The 17,425-nt window shown below is 43.3% G+C and overlaps 1 protein-coding gene across 5 annotated transcripts in view; it reads right to left on the bottom strand.

Annotated features, from left to right (window-relative positions):
- pbl (epithelial cell transforming 2 pebble) overlaps window positions 1-17,425 on the bottom strand; it is a 233,775-nt gene that overhangs the window by 130,233 nt on the left and 86,117 nt on the right. The window lies entirely within an intron of this gene.

Genomic DNA, 17,425 nt, shown 5'->3' with positions numbered 1-17,425 from the left:
CAGTTTAACAGCATGAAGTTTGTTATGGAGCAGATCAGACCAACATTGTTGCCAACTGATGCAAAGATGGGTAGCAATTACAGCAAAATAGTCCATATATGGAACACCTCTATATGAATCTGGGAGGTCATGTACTGCTGACCGTGCAGCAGTGTCTGCCTGTTCATTGCCCAGTATGTCAACATGACCAGGGACCAACAAAAAACAATATCTGTGTGTTTGCTAGAGATACGGCATAACCAAAGTTGGATACGAAAAACTAGGGAGTGAGGTGTATCAAATTTCCATATAGCCTGTAAAGCACTAAGGGAGTCTGAAACGACCACAAATGGTGACACAAGCATAGATGCAATACAGATAAGTGCTACAAGAATGGCATACAATTCAGCCGTGAAAATGCTAACCGAGGGTAATAAATGCCCTCGCATGACACTGTCTGGAAACACTGTTGCAAATCTGATGCCATCAGAAGACTTAGAACCATCGGTGTACATCCTGATGGCACGAGAATGAGAGCAGAAGTGGTCAAGAAGAAGAGAGCGGGAAGTCACCGTAGGTAGTTGGGCTTTTGCGCATGGAAGTGAGAAAGAACAGACACGAACAGCTGGAACTTCCCAAGGGAGCAGGGAAAAGTGAGACGCTTCATGAACAGAGAGAGGTGGTAACTGAAGAGAAGACAAGAGCGAATGTAGGCGGAGAGGAAAGGGACGGAGTAAACAGGGGCAACGAACAAATAAAGAACATCTACTACATCAGTAACTATTCTATATACGGAAGGATTGTAGAGGTCATGAGATTGAACATAACAAAGGCAATGAGCCTCATGGCAATCAGACAAGGATGGAAAATTCGCTTCTGCATAGAGGCTCTCAACAGGGGATGAACGGAGACCTTGGTGATGTATAGGATCTAACTTAGACAGAGTTGCGGGAGAGGCTGCAGAATAGATTTGGTCACCATAATCTAGCTTGGGCAAAACTAGGGTGGAATGCAAACGGAGGAGAGTGGGACGATCCGCCCTGCATGAACGATGTGTGAGAACCTTAAGGAGATTTAGCCGACCGTGGCAAGTTGTCTTTAATGAAGAAATGTGAGGTCTCCACATCAGCTGGTGATCAAAGAGCAGACCCAGAAACCTGACTGTATCGGGTGCCGGAATACATGAGCCATGTAAGTACAAGGGAGTATCCTGTATAAGCGGGCGTCTAGTGAAGTTAATGAATCAGGTTTTCGTACTGGAAAATTTAAAGCCATGAGAAGTGGTCCAATGGGAGACTCGGTCTATCACAAACTGAAGAGAGGCTGCTACTAGTCAGTGCTCGAGTAAGCTACAGTGAAGCCATCAACATAAAGTGATGACCAAATATGCGAAAAAAGAATGGAAGGCAGGTCATTTATAGCTAAGACAAAAATAGTAGTACTGAGGACGCAACCTTGTGGGACTCCTTTGGCTTGTACAAAGTCCGAGGAAAGCGAGGCGCCAATACGGACCTGAAAATGTCTATCGGAAAAAAAGCAGCGATGAATTTTGGTAGATTACCGTGGAGGCCTAAGGAGTGGGCTTGGGCTTGAATGTTATACCTCCAAGTGGTGTCATATGCCTTCTCTAGATCAAAAAAGAAAGCTAGGACAGAGTGGTTGTCAACAAAGGCATTTCAAATATACATATCAAAGTGGAGCAAGGGGTCTAAAGTAGAGCGGCCTTTGCAAAAGCCATACTGACGAGGGGAAAGGCGGTTGTGTGTGTCTAAGAACCACATCAGACGTCTATTCACCTATCGTTCTATCACCTTGCAGACCACACTGGTCAGGGAAATGGGATGATAGTGAGAGGTGACAAGCTCTGAAGTGCCTGGTTTGCAAAACAGTAGTATAATAGCCGATTTCCAGTGTTGTGGGAGAACCCCTCGCTCCCAAATTAGATTGAAAAGACGTAAAAGAACGGGAAGGGCCATAGACTGGAGATGGTGTAGCATACTGATGTGGATATCATCAGGTCCCGGTGCCGACGGCCGGCACATGAAAAGCATGGACTCTAATTCTAGAAGAGTAAAAGGTATGTTATACGGCTCCAATCCATCGGAGGAGAAATCTATGGGCAATTGCTCTTTGGTAGGTTTAGACGCAAGAAATGAGGGACAGAGGTGAAGCCCTCAGAAGATACAGACAAGATAGTTCCCAATTTCTGTGGCAACTTCTAAAGGTTCTGCGACATCAACTCCAGCAACCCGCAAAATGGGAGCTGGGTCCGGAGTGTACTTACCGCACAATTTCCACACCTTTTTCTAAATCACGCACATAGGGAAAGACGAGGTAATGGTAGACACGTAGTCTCACCAACAAGCATGTTTAGCGTCGCATATGATGTGGCCCGCTTAAAGTCCAACAGATGCTCCGCGGTACAGTTATATTGATAACGGCCCTACGCAGCTCATTTTAAATACACTGTGCGAGTGCATGTAGAAGACCACCAAGGTACGCATGTCTGAGAATGCCTACCTGAGATTTGGGGGATAGAACGAGTTGCCACAGTCAGGACTAAGGTTGAAAATTGGTGTGCCAGTTCATCAATAGATGACGAAAGGGGGTCCTCACAACAGGTGGTAAGATGGGAGTACAAGTCCCAATCTCCTTAAGCAAAGTCCCAATCTCCTCGAGTAAATTGCCAACGAGGGTTACAAAATGGTCAGGTATATGTAGTAGAAGTAAGAAGGATAGGAAAGTGATCACTATCATTGCACTTGATTTCACATGTGAAATCAAGTGCAATGAGCGAAGAACAGAGAGAAAGATCAATGCAGGAGAGAGACTGAGTGCAAGTCAAAATGGGTAGGAGCACCTGTATTTAAAACAGGAAGAGGATGAGAAGCGAGAACAGTCTCCAACTGATCACCACGAGTGTTGCAGTGGGACCCTCCCCACAGGTGACGGTGAGCATTAAAATCACCCAACAACATGATGGGTGGTGGTAGAGAAAAAATTAAAAACATGATGTCAGAGATACAGAATGCACTGGAGGGAGAAAAATAGAGAGCGCAAACTGTAAACCATCTGTGTAAATAAATCCAAGCTGCAGTATAATGCAGCAGGGAGCAAATAAAATCTTGGTGATACGGTATATCAACGCGCACAAGAAGCACGCTTTCATTAAATGATTCGTCAGGTAGAGGATCTGAAGAATGTAACAGCACATAGCCTGAAACGGGGCGAATGACAGCAGAAAAAATTTTGGGCTCTTGCAACCCAACACATACACTGGGGACAACTGGGAGAGCAACACTTGGAGCTCTGCTGGATTGTCCCTAAGGCCATGAATATTCCATTGTAAAAAAGACATTATGTACAGAAATAAAACTGGCAACAATAAGAAATGATAAAACTTATGGGCTTTTAGGATCTGTAAAGTCAATGTGCGGGGGTAACGGTAAGCATGTAAGCAAGGAAGAATGTGAATGTTGCTGAGGAATAGTGTGTTGCAAAGGTCGCAAAATAGAATAGTTAGGAGGAGTCACATTGGTGTCCATCGGGGGTGTCGTCTCTGCAATATAGCTGGAGATAGTGCCTAACGTCTCCGTTGTTAAGGAAGCTGACGATACCACAATGTCAGAGACAGGAGAGGCATTGCAAGGAAAGGTTGCAGTAACTATGGAGGCAACTAAAGAGGTAGGTCTGAGGTGGGGGGGAGGGGGAGGGGGCGGGTAGTATGAATCTGGAGACATGCGCCGGCTGGGGTAGAAGAGGCCTGCAGTGTAACAGGAGAGGAAGGAGGTTGGAGGTTAACTATGGAGGAAGACCAGGAGGGGGGAGAGGGGACTACACAAAGGGGGGTGGCCCTCTACCATCGTGTGAGAACTGGAAAGGGGGTGAGAACAAGGTTCCAAGGTAGGAGATATATTCTGTGCAGGTGATGGACGCAAAGAAAGTGTAGGTATGTGAGGTCTCAGACTAAGAAGCAAGCGAGTGAGACGAAGGAGTAGAAGTAGGAAGTGGTGCGGAGGTAGAAGTGTCAGAGGATAAAACTGCAAAAGAATTAGAAACTGGGGCGACCCCAGAAGACACAGACGCAGAGAGATTGGGAGGCGGGAGGACCGTCGAGTTTGGAGGTCTTCAGGCTACCCAAGCATGTGGGACATGAGGGAGTTTACCTTAAAGGCAGAGCTGTGATAGAGCCATAGTGTAAGTGAGGCCCTTGTGCTCCTTAAGATAACAGATCTCTCGTTCATTACGATAAACCTGGCAACGGCGTGAAAAGGAAGGATGAGGTTCCCTGTAATTGAAACAAGATGGGGGAAGACTACAAGATGTACTGGAATGATCTGCTGCAACGCAGACTGGGCATTCCACCGCAGATCTGCAGTGTTTAGCAGGGTGTCCAAAACGCCAGCAATTATAAGACTGTTGGGGAGTGGGAACTACTTGACGGACCTCTAGGCAATGTCCTGCAATATAGACAGAGGACGGAAGTTCACGGCAGTCGAAGGTTAAATGAGTGATGTTACTAGGAAAACACCTCCGCCCACAAGCAGGCAGGAAGTATATATCTATCTTGAGAACAGGGAGGTTCTGAAGGGTTAAATGTTCTAAAATATCCTCACCGCAAGACAAAAAAAAAATCACTCTGTACAATGGTACATGGCAAGACCACAGTACCACCACTGCAAGAATTAAGAGTAGAGTGCTTACGAACAGTGACTGGTGTGTTATATATGGAAGTGATGCAGGAGAGAGCATGAGCATGCTCTGAATTCTGCACTGTTATGACACACGCACCACTTCGAAGACCGTGGAAGGATATATTTTGGCCAATGTGCTGTAAAAGAGTTTTACTAATTCCGTGATCAGAAAGATAATCAGTTTGAGACGTCATTCGTAGAGAAAATTTTTTTGTCCATTGCGTACTCATTAGTCCAGTATGCAAAGGCAGTGAGTATCGTGTAGCTCATTTTTGAATGGTCATCTACGAACTGTCATCAGTAGGTTGTCTTGGACACTTAGGAGTAGAATCGAGAGCGGTCTGACCCGAGGGAGGTGGGCGATCCGAGAACCGTCCCACTGTATTCAGGGAAGCCAGACACATTGTGAAAGGCGTCCTAGAACCAGTGGCATGAAAACAAACAGGTGACGCCACAGCACCTGAAGAAGGTGACGAGGCATCAACGGCAGAAGGTACAGGGGTATGAGAAGAGTTGAGAGAATGGTCCGATAATGAAGCCAGGTTAGAACAGGGTGTGGGATCAGAATGGGCCTGGGAGGAGGAAGGGTTTCACAGGGTGAAGACTCCATAATAATAGGTGCATCTTCTGTAATCTCTTCTTTCTTGTTTTTTTTTTTTTCCAACAAGTCGGCCGTCTCCCACCGAGGCAGGGTGACCCAAAAAGAAAGAAAATCGCCGAAAAGAAAATACTTTCATCATCATTCAACACTTTCACCTCACTCACACATAATCACTGATTTTGCAGAGGTGCTCAGAATACAACAGTTTAGAAGTAAATACGTATAAAACTACACAATATATCCCTCCAAACTGCCAATACAGTGGACCCCCCGTTAACGATATTTTTTTTACTCCAGAAGTATGTTCAGGTGCCAGTACTGACCGAATTTGTTCCCATAAGAAATATTGTGAAGTAGATTAGTCCATTTCAGACCCCCAAACATACACGTACAAACACACTTACATAATTGGTCACATTCGGAGGTAATCGTTATGTGGGGGTCCACTGTATCTCAAACCCCTACTTTAGAGTGCAGGCATTGTACTTCCCATTTCCAGGACTCAAGTCCGGTTATATAAAATAACCGGTTTCCCTGAATTCCTTCACTAAATATTACCCTACTCGCACTCCAACAGATCGTCAGGTCCCAAATACCATTTGTCTCCATTCACTCCTATCTAACACGCTCATGCACACTTCCTGAAAGTCTAAACCCCTCGCCCACAACACCTGCTTTACCCCCTCCCTCCAACCTTTTCGAAGACGACCCCTACCCCGCCTTCCTTCCCTTACAGATTTATATGCTCTCCATGTCATTCTACTTTGATCCACTCTCTCTAAATGACCAAACCACCTCAACAAACCCTCTTCAGTCCTCTGACTAATACTTTTATTAATTCCACACCTCCTAATTTTCACACTCCAAATTTTTTGCATAATATTTACACCACACATTGCCCTTAGACAGGACATCTCCACTGCCTCCAACCGCCTCCTCGCTGCAGCATTTACAACCCAAGCTTCACACCCATATAAGAATGTTGGTACTACTATACTTTCATACATTCCCTTCTTTGCCTCCATAGATAATATTTTTTACCTCCACATATACCTCAATGCACCACTCACCTTTTTTCCTTCATCAATTCTATGATTAACCTCATCCTTCATAAATCCATCCGCCGACACGTCAACTCCCAAATATCTGAAAACATTCACTTCTTCCATACTCCTCCTCAGCAATTTGATATCCAATTTTTTCTTTATCTAAATCATTTGATACTCTCATCACCTTACTCTTTCCTATGTTCACTTTCAACTTTCTACCTTTACACACACTCCCAAATTCGTCCACTAACTTTTGCAATTTTTCTTTAGAATTTCCCATAAGCACAGTATCATCAGCAAAAAGTGAATGTGTCACTTCCCATTTTGTATTTAATTCCCCATAATTTAATCCCACCCCTCTCCCAAACACCCTAGCATTTACTTGTTTTACAACCCCATCTATAAATATATTAAACAACCATGGCGACATTACACATCCCTGTCCAAGACCTACTTTTACCAGGAAGTATTCTCCCTCTCTTCTACACACCCTAACCTGAGCCTCACTATCCTCATAAAAACTCTTTACAGCATTTAGTAACTTACCACCTATTCCATATACTTGCAACATCTGCCATATTGCTTCCCTATCCACTCTATCATATGCCTTTTCTAAATCCATAATTTTTTTTTTTTATTATCACACTGGCCGATTCCCACCAAGGCAGGGTGGCCCGAAAAAGAAAAACTTTCACCATCATTCACTCCATCACTGTCTTGCCAGAAGGGTGCTTTACACTACAGTTTTTAAACTGCAACATTAACACCCCTCCTTCAGAGTGTAGGCACTGTACTTCCCATCTCCAGGACTCAAATCCGGCCTGCCGGTTTCCCTGAACCCCTTCATAAATGTTACTTTGCTCACACTCCAACAGCACGTCAAGTATTAAAAACCATTTGTCTTCATTCACTCCTATCAAACACGCTCACACATGCCTGCTGGCAGTCCAAGCTCCTCGCACACAAAACCTTCTTTACCCCCCCCTCCAACCTTTCCTAGGCCGACCCCTACCCCGCCTTCCTTCCACTACAGACTGATACACTCTTGAAGTCACTCTGTTTCGCTCCATTCTCTCTACATGTCCGAACCACCTCAACAACCCTTCCTCACCCCTCTGGACAACAGTTTTGGTAATCCCACACCTCCTCCTAACTTCCAAACTACGAATTATCTGCATTATATTCACACCATAAATGCAATAAAAACTTCCCTACGTTTATCTAAATACTGCTCACATACATGCTTCAATGTAAACACTTGATCTACACATCCCCTACCCACTCTAAAACCTCCTTGCTCATCTGCAATTCTATATTCTGTCTTACCTCTAATTCTTTCAACAATAACCCTACCATACACTTTTCCTAGTATACTCAGTAAACTTATTCCTCTATAATTTTTAGAGTCTCTTTTGTCCCCCTTCCCTTTATATAAAGGGACTATACACGCTCTCCGCCAATCCCTAGGTACCTTCCCCTCTTTCATCCATTTATTAAACAAAAATACCAACCATTCCAACACTATGTCCCCCCTTGTTTTTAACATTTTTGTCATGATCCCGTCAGTTCCAGCTGCTTTACCCCCTTTCATTCTACGTAATGCCTCAAGCACCTCCCCCCACTCACATCCTGCTCTTCTTCACTCCTAAAAGATGGTATACCTCCCTGGCCAGTGCATGAAATTACCGCCTCCCTTTCTTCGTCGACATTTAAAAGTTCCTCAAAATATTCTCTCCATCTACCCAAAACCTCTATCTCCCCATCTACTAACTCCCCTACTCTGTTTTTAACTGACAAATCCATTCCTTCTCTAGGCTTTCTTAACTTGTTTAACTCACTCCAAATTTTTTTCTTATTTTCATTAAAATTCCTTGACAGTACCTCTCCCACTCTATCATCCGCTCTCCTTTTTGCAATCGCACCACTCTCTTCACCTTTCTTTTACTCTCCATATACATACTCTGCTCTTCTTATAACACTTCTGCTTTGTAAATACCTCTCATAAGCTACCTTTTTCTCTTTTATCACACCCTTTACTTCATTATTCCACCAATCACTCCTCTTTCCTCCTGCACCCACCCTCCTATAACCACAAATTTCTGCCCCACATTCTAATACTGCATTTTTAAAACTATTCCAACCCTCTTCAACCCCCTACTACTCATACCTGCACCAGCCCACCTTTCTGGCAATAGTTGCTTATATTTCACCCGAACTTCCTCTTCCTTTACTTTCTTTCTTTCTTGTTATTTTAAGAAAAAAAGAAAGGAAGAAAAAAAGAAAGGAAGAAAAAAGAGGGACAGCGGAGGGACAGTCGCTAGGAGGTATGGAGGGGCCGAAAGCTTCTTCCCTCATCCGAAAGGGCCTCGAGCCCACTGGTAGTGAAGATGCAGCATGGAACCCATGCCATACCCTACCCTTCACACCAGTAAACCAGTGCTCCGGGATAGCAGCCTCACATCCACCGAGCTACCTCGGCAGACAGAAGAAAGGACAGTCAGAAACCCGCCACAAAGTATACCTCCTTCACCCCCCACCCCCCAGAACTGACAGGCAGCTTCCGGAGATACACCCATCATTTAAAGGGCACCCTGCCCACAACCCAGAAATCCGGGAAGGGAGCAGGGTATCCTCAGACAATTCAGATTCCACAGCAAACTACACCACCCCTGGGGGACCTCGCAGAGGAGGACAAACCCCAGCACGCCACCCCCCACCTAGAAATCGTAATGCCAGAGGGGAGGACCCCAGAGGCTACAAACTGGACGAGGAAAAAGGGGAGGGTTGGGAGAGGGGAGGGAAGGGAAAAAAGGGGGGCTATGGGGAGGACGGGATAGGGAAGGGAGGATTAGGGGGTACTTAGACTTGGTGTAAGGAAGGAGACCAAAGGATTTGATTCCTGAGACCAAGAGCCTCTTTGCCACATCAAGGAGCCCCCCTCCCCTTGAAGAGGAGATCTTTTATCAAGATAATGACATTTTGCCTACAAAAGGTTTATCAAGTATATACTTGATACAGCTTCTTGAAGGTGAAACTGTTTGACAAAGTTGTATGCCAAATTTTCATGCATTCAAATATGTTGCTTGTTGATATTTTAGCCACAGTCCAACTATTTGGGTCTCCTACCACCTCTACTCATGCTTGGGAAAAAATCTAAGATCAGGAGGGTCCATACAGTGCATTATGGGTAACACTACCTCATAAGCACCTGTAAACAATGCAACCAGGACCTATTGTTCCACCACCAGCTTCCCAACAAGCAATCAGGGTGTGAAAGATGCCTTATTCATTCCAAACTTATTACAATTTTAATTTCCTGATAGAGTAATTTGGCCAAACAGCACATTATGTAGATTTAACCAAGGATAACCCAATATAATCAACTGATGGGACTCATTTCCGTGCTTCGAGGAGGATTATAACTCAAAACAATTTTAATATCATCCATGTCATGCCTGCACCAGATCAAGAACATTTGAGTCGAACAGTTATCCATTGATTACTTCAGGAATCTGAGTGAAAGCATGCCCAAACAGCTTCAAATAGTCATCAAGGCCATGGGAAAGATGACAAAATACAGTGGACCCCCGCATAACGATGGCATCACATAGCGATTAATCCGCATACCGCTTGCTTTAATCGCAAAAATTTTGCCGCGCATACCGATTAAAAACCCGCTCACCGATTTTCGTCCGAGACGCGTCCAATGTGCGCCCTCAGCCAGCCTCACATGTGCCGCCCGTGCCATTGTTTACCAGCCAGCCTCCGCGGTAACATCCAAGCATACACTCGGAATATTTCGTATTATTACAGTGTTTTCGGTGCTGTTTCTGGAAAATAAGTGACCATGGGCCCCAAGAAAGCTTCTAGTGCCAACCGTACACCAATAAGGGTGAGAATTCCAATAGAAATGAAGAAAGAGATCATTGATAAGTATGAAAGTGGAGTGCGTATCGCCGACCTAGTCAAGTTGTACAAGAAACCCCAATCAACCATCGCTACTATTGTGGGCACCAGAAAGACAATCAAGGAAGCTGTTCTTGCCAAAGGTTTAACTGTGTTTTCGAAACAAAGATCGCAAGTGATGGAAGATGTTGAGAGACTCTTATTGGTGTGGATAAATGAAAAACAGCTAGCAGGAGATAGCGTCTCTCAAGCGATCATATGTGAAAAGGCTAGGAAGTTGCATGAGGATTTAATTAAAAAAATGCCTGCAACTAGTGATGATGTGAGTGAATTTAAGGCCAGCAAAGGTTGGTTTGAGAGATTTAAGAAGCGTAGTGGCATCCATAGTGTGATAAGGCATGGTGAGGCTGCCAGTTCGGACCACAAAGCGGCTGAAAAATATGTGCAGGAATTCAAGGAGTACATAGACAGTGAAGGACTGAAACCTGAACAAGTGTTTAATTGTGATGAAACAGGCCTGTTCTGGAAGAAAATGCCAAGCAGGACCTACATTACTCAGGAGGAAAAGGCACTCCCAGGACATAAGCCTATGAAAGACAGGCTTACTTTGTTGATGTGTGCCAATGCTAGTGGTGATTGCAAAGTTAAGCCTTTATTAGTGTATCACTCTGAAACTCCCAGAGCGTTCAGGCAAAAGAATGTCCTCAAGGATAATTTGTGTGTGCTGTGGAGGGCAAACAGTAAGGCATGGGTCACTAGGGACTTTTTCTATAACTGGTTACACCATGCATTTGCCCCCAATGTGAAAGATTACCTAACTGAAAAGAAATTAGAACTTAAGTGCCTCCTGGTGTTAGACAATGCCCCTGGTCATCCTACAGACGTGGCAGAGCGACTTTATGGGGACATGAGCTTCATTAAGGTGAAGTTTTTGCCTCCTAATACCACTCCTCTCCTGCAGCCCATGGACCAGCAGGTTATTGCAAACTTCAAAAAACTGTACACAAAAGCTCTGTTTGAAAGGTGCTTTGTAGTGACCTCAGAAACTCAACTGACTCTAAGAGAGTTTTGGAGAGAGCACTTTAATATCCTCAATTGTGTAAACCTTATAGGTAAGGCTTGGGAGGGAGTGACTAAGAAGACCTTGAACTCTGCTTGGAAGAAACTGTGGCCAGAATGTGTAGACAAAAGGGATTTTGAAGGGTTTGAGGCTAACCCTGAGAATCCTGTGCCAGTTGAGGAATCCATTGTGGCATTGGGAAAGTCCTTGGGGTTGGAGGTTAGTGGGGAGGATGTGGAAGAGTTGGTGGAGGAGGACAATGAAGAACTAACCACTGATGAGCTGATAGATCAACTTCAACAGCAAGAGGCCAGACCTGAGGAAACTGGTTCAGAGGAGGGGAGAGAGAAATTGAGGAAGTTGCCTACTACAAAGATTAAGGAAATCTGTGCAAAGTGGCTTGAAGTGCAAACCTTCATGGATGAAAATCACCCTCACACAGCTATTGCAAGCCGTGCTGGTGATTATTACACTGACAATGTTGTGAAACACTTTAGGGAAGTCATAAAGGAATGAGAGGTACAGGCCACTATGGACAGATATGTTGTGCGAAAGAAGTCCAGTGACTCTGAAGCTGGTCCTAGTGGCATTAAAAGAAGAAGGGAAGTAACCCCAGAAAAGGACTTGCCACCTCAAGTCTTAATGGAAGGGGATTCCCCTTCTAAACACTAACACTCTCTCTCCCCTCCTCCCATCCCATCAATCATCACCAGATCTTCAATAAAAGTAAGTGTCATGTAAGTGTGCATGCCTTTTTCAGTTTGTGTGTATTAAAATTAACATTTCATGTGGTAAAAAAATTTTTTTTTCATACTTTTGGGTGTCTTGCACGGATTAATTTTATTTCCATTATTTCTTATGGGGAAAATTCATTCACATACCGATTATTTCGCATAACAATTACCCCTCTTGCACGGATTAAAATCGTTATGCGGGGGTCCACTGTATTAATGAATGTGCCAAGTCTTACAGTTTTTGTTCTGTAATGTTCATATCATCACTTTTTAACAATTTTTGTAATTTTGGGTTGGTCTGGATTACTTTTGCAGGCACTGTATATCTAGGTAAGGGATGAACATTATACATTGAAACTGGTACACAAGCCCTTTAGTTGGCGATTTCCTGTGAGTAAGAATGACACACGTATGGTACAGTGTGTGGAGCACTAAAATGTACGCCCACATTCAACACAGGCACTGGTAGGGGTGAAGCGCATGTGTTTTATGCCTCTGACATCATAGCATTTCAGTGGCATCACATAAGTGATGTGACATTGCTTACATCCACCGACAAAAATAAAATGAAAAACAGAAAAAGTAAATAAAGAAATGAATGAACCCATTGTGAGACCAGCTGTTGTCACTGATTACACAAAATGCATTTGGTAGACCAATGTGACATGCAGATCGGGTTTGTTAATTGTGCCCAGAAGAGTTATAAGCGATAAATAAAACTGCTCTTCCATCTTGTTGACACTGCAATGCTGAATGCCTATAATATATACCAGGTCAAGAATGGGAACAGACCAACACAGGTCCATTTCCATTTGTCATCAAACAATACGGAAATACCTGGGACACAACACAAGCACCAACGTACCAATGATCAAACACCCTCTTGTTTGAGGTTTGATTATCACTTTCTGATTGCACTTCATGCTAATGACAAGAAGAAATGAACTCAGAAAAGATGTTGTTTGTGCTTATACATTAAGGTGACCAGCAATGTGCAGAGATACACAATGTGTGTGTGATATGTAAAACACTGCTGTGTAGAGCCATGCTTCAGGGACTTCTAAGACTGCAACAGTACTATGAAAATGACCACTGTCTGTATATATGTCTACATATGTCACCATGGTGGTTTAACATATATTTATAGATGGGGTTGTAGAAGAAGTGAATGCTAAGAGTGTAGGGGAGAGGCGTAAGATTAAAATATGCAGAATCTAATGCAAAATGGTTGTTGTCACAGTTGCTTTTTGCCAATGACACTATGCTTTTGGGAGATTCTGAAGAGAAGTTGTAAAGGTTGGCGGATGAATTTAGGAAGGTATGCAAGAGAAGGAAATTAAAAGTGAACATAGGAAGGAGCAGGGAGATGAAGGTAACATATTATTTAGGTAATGAAAGAGGATACCAGATTAGAAGGAGGGAGAATGGAGGAAGTGGCCATGTTCGGATACTTGGGAGTGGACTTATTGATAGATAGGTCTACAACAGATGAGACGAGTCACTGAAATGAAGGGAAAGAAGCAAGTGGTGCAGTGAGACATCTGTGAGACAAAAAACTTTATCTACGGAGGCAGAGAGGAATGTATGAGTATAGAGGAGCCAACTCTCTCATATGGGTGAGAAGCATGGGTTGCCAATGTTGAAGCATGAAGGCTGCTAAAGGCAGTGGAGATGTCATGTGTGAGGGCAATGTGTGGTATTAATATTATGCAGAGAACTCGGAGCTTGGAGATTAGGAGGAGGAGCATTATCAAGAGGGTTAAGGAGGGATTTTTGAAGTGGTTTGGACATTTAGAGGGGACAGAGTATGCATAGTTCCTTTATATAAAGGGAAGAGGGACAAAAGTGTGCAAAAATTATAGGGAAATAAACCTACCAAGTATACCAGGTAAAATGTATGGTAGGATAATTAATGAAAGAAATAGAGGTGAGACAGAGAGAAGGACTGCAGATGAACAAGTTGGCTTTAGAATGGATATAAGGGATGTGTAAACTAAGTGCTTACACTGAAGCATTAAAGTGAACAATATTTAGATGAAGGTAGGGAAGATTTCATTGCTGTTATGGATTTAGAAGAGGCATATGATAGAGTAGATAGGAGAGCAATGTGGTAGATGTTGAAGGGTATGGAATAGGTATTAAATTACTAAATGCAGTAAAGAGTGTTTTATGAGGATTTTGAGGCTCAAGTTAGTGTGTGTAGGAGAGGGATATTACTTTCCAGTAAATGCAGGTCTTAGACAGGACTGCATAATGTCAATATGGTTGTTTAACATTTACAGATGGGGCTATAAAAGAAGTAAAGGCTAGGGTGTTTGGGGAGATGGGCAAGATTAAATTATGATGAATCAAATACAAAAATAAAGAGTTAACACAGTTACTTTCTGCTGATGATACTGTGCTTTTGGGAGAGTCTAAAGAGAAGTTGCAAAGGTTAGTGGATGAGTTTTAGAGGGTGTGTAAAGGAAGAAAATTGAAAGTGAACATAGATAAGAGTAAAGGTGATGAGAGTATCAAACAAGGTAGGTAAAGAAAAATTGGATATCTGATTGGAGAGAGTATGGAAGAAGTGAATGAGTTCAGATGTTTGGGAGTAGACATGTCAGCAGATGGGTCTATGAAGGACGAGGTAAATCATGGAATTGATGAAGAAAAAAAGGTAGGTGGTGTACTGAGGTTTTTGTGGGGAGAAAGAACATTATCCAGAGAGGCAAAGAAGGGAATACGTTTGAGAGTATAATGGTAACAACACTCTTATACGGGTGTGAAGCATGGGTTATGAAAGTTGCAGTGAGGAAGAGGCTGGAGGCACTGGAGATGTCATGTCTAAGGGCAATGTGTGGCATATTATGCAGAGAATTCACAGTGTGAAAATTAGGTGGTGTGGAGTTACTAAACATATTATTCAGAGGGCTGAAGAGGGGTTGTTGAGGTGGTGTGGTCATTTAGAGAGGATGGAGAAAAATAAGATGACTTTGAGGGTATATAAATCTGTAGTGAAGGGAAGGAGGCATAGGGGTCATCTTAGGACAGAATGGAGGAAGGGGGTAAAAGAGGGTTTGTGTGCAAGGGGACTGGATATACAGCAGGCATGTGTTAACGTGTTCGATAGGAATGAAAACGAATGGTTTTTGGGACTTGATGAGCTGATGGAGTGTGAGCAGGGTAATATTTTGTGAAGGGATTCAGGGAAACCGGTTAGCTGGACTTGAGTTTTGGAGGTGGGAAGTACAGTGCCTGCACTTTAACCCGTAAACGGTCCAAACGTATATATATGTTTTTTCAACATTTGAAAGTATGTAAAAAAGTAGATTTTCTTTTTGTTTTTCTACATTTGAAAATGTGTAAAAAACTTTCATCTACTTTTTTTTTTGTTATTATTTTTTATTAATATTTTTTTTATTATCACACTGGCCGATTCCCACCAAGGCAGGGTGGCCCGAAAAAGAAAAACTTTCACCATCATTCACTCCATCACTGTCTTGCCAGAAGGGTGCTTTACACTACAGTTTTTAAACTGCAACATTAACACCCCTCCTTCAGAGTGCAGGCACTGTACTTCCCATCTCCAGGACTCAAGTCCGGCCTGCCGGTTTCCCTGAATCCCTTCATAAATGTTACTTTGCTCACACTCCAACAGCACGTCAAGTATTAAAAACCATTTGTCTCCATTCACTCCTATCAAACACGCTCACGCATGCCTGCTGGAAGTCCAAGCCCCTCGCACACAAAACCTCCTTTACCCCCTCCCTCCAACCCTTCCTAGGCCGACCCCTACCCCGCCTTCCTTCCACTACAGACTGATACACTCTTGAAGTCATTCTGTTTCGCTCCATTCTCTCTACATGTCCGAACCACCTCAACAACCCTTCCTCAGCCCTCTGGACAACAGTTTTGGTAATCCCGCACCTCCTCCTAACTTCCAAACTACGAATTCTCTGCATTATATTCACACCACACATTGCCCTCAGACATGACATCTCCACTGCCTCCAGCCTTCTCCTCACTGCAACATTCATCACCCACGCTTCACACCCATATAAGAGCGTTGGTAAAACTATACTCTCATACATTCCCCTCTTTGCCTCCAAGGACAAAGTTCTTTGTCTCCACAGACTCCTAAGTGCACCACTCACTCTTTTTCCCTCATCAATTCTATGATTCACCTCATCTTTCATAGACCCATCCGCTGACACGTCCACTCCCAAATATCTGAATACGTTCACGTCCTCCATACTCTCTCCCTCCAATCTGATATTCAATCTTTCATCACCTAATCTTTTTGTTATCCTCATAACCTTACTCTTTCCTGTATTCACCTTTAATTTTCTTCTTTTGCACACCCTACCAAATTCATCCACCAATCTCTGCAACTTCTCTTCAGAATCTCCCAAGAGCACAGTGTCATCAGCAAAGAGCAGCTGTGACAACTCCCACTTTGTGTGTGATTCTTTATCTTTTAACTCCACGCCTCTTGCCAAGACCCTCGCATTTACTTCTCTTACAACCCCATCTATAAATATATTAAACAACCACGGTGACATCACACATCCTTGTCTAAGGCCTACTTTTACTGGGAAAAAAATTTCCCTCTTTCCTACATACTCTAACTTGAGCCTCACTATCCTCGTAAAAACTCTTCACTGCTTTCAGTAACCTACCTCCTACACCATACACTTGCAACATCTGCCACATTGCCCCCCTATCCACCCTGTCATACGCCTTTTCCAAATCCATAAATGCCACAAAGACCTCTTTAGCCTTATCTAAATACTGTTCACTTATATGTTTCACTGTAAACACCTGGTCCACACACCCCCTACCTTTCCTAAAGCCTCCTTGTTCATCTGCTATCCTATTCTCCGTCTTACTCTTAATTCTTTCAATTATAACTCTACCATACACTTTACCAGGTACACTCAACAGACTTATCCCCCTATAATTTTTGCACTCTCTTTTATCCCCTTTGCCTTTATACAAAGGAACTATGCATGCTCTCTGCCAATCCCTAGGTACCTTACCCTCTTCCATACATTTATTAAATAATTGCACCAACCACTCCAAAACTATATCCCCACCTGCTTTTAACATTTCTATCTTTATCCCATCAATCCCGGCTGCCTTACCCCCTTTCATTTTACCTACTGCCTCACGAACTTCCCCCACACTCACAACTGGCTCTTCCTCACTCCTACAAGATGTTATTCCTCCTTGCCCTATACACGAAATCACAGCTTCCCTATCTTCATCAACATTTAACAATTCCTCAAAATATTCCTTCCATCTTCCCAATACCTCTAACTCTCCATTTAATAACTCTCCTCTCCTATTTTTAACTGACAAATCCATTTGTTCTCTAGGCTTTCTTAACTTGTTAATCTCACTCCAAAACTTTTTCTTAT

This window comes from Cherax quadricarinatus, chromosome 27 (genome assembly GCF_038502225.1).
Source record: "Cherax quadricarinatus isolate ZL_2023a chromosome 27, ASM3850222v1, whole genome shotgun sequence".
NCBI classification, from domain to species: domain Eukaryota; kingdom Metazoa; phylum Arthropoda; class Malacostraca; order Decapoda; family Parastacidae; genus Cherax; species Cherax quadricarinatus.
Note: the sequence above shows the minus strand (reverse complement) of the source record. Positions and strands in the feature narration are given on the sequence as shown.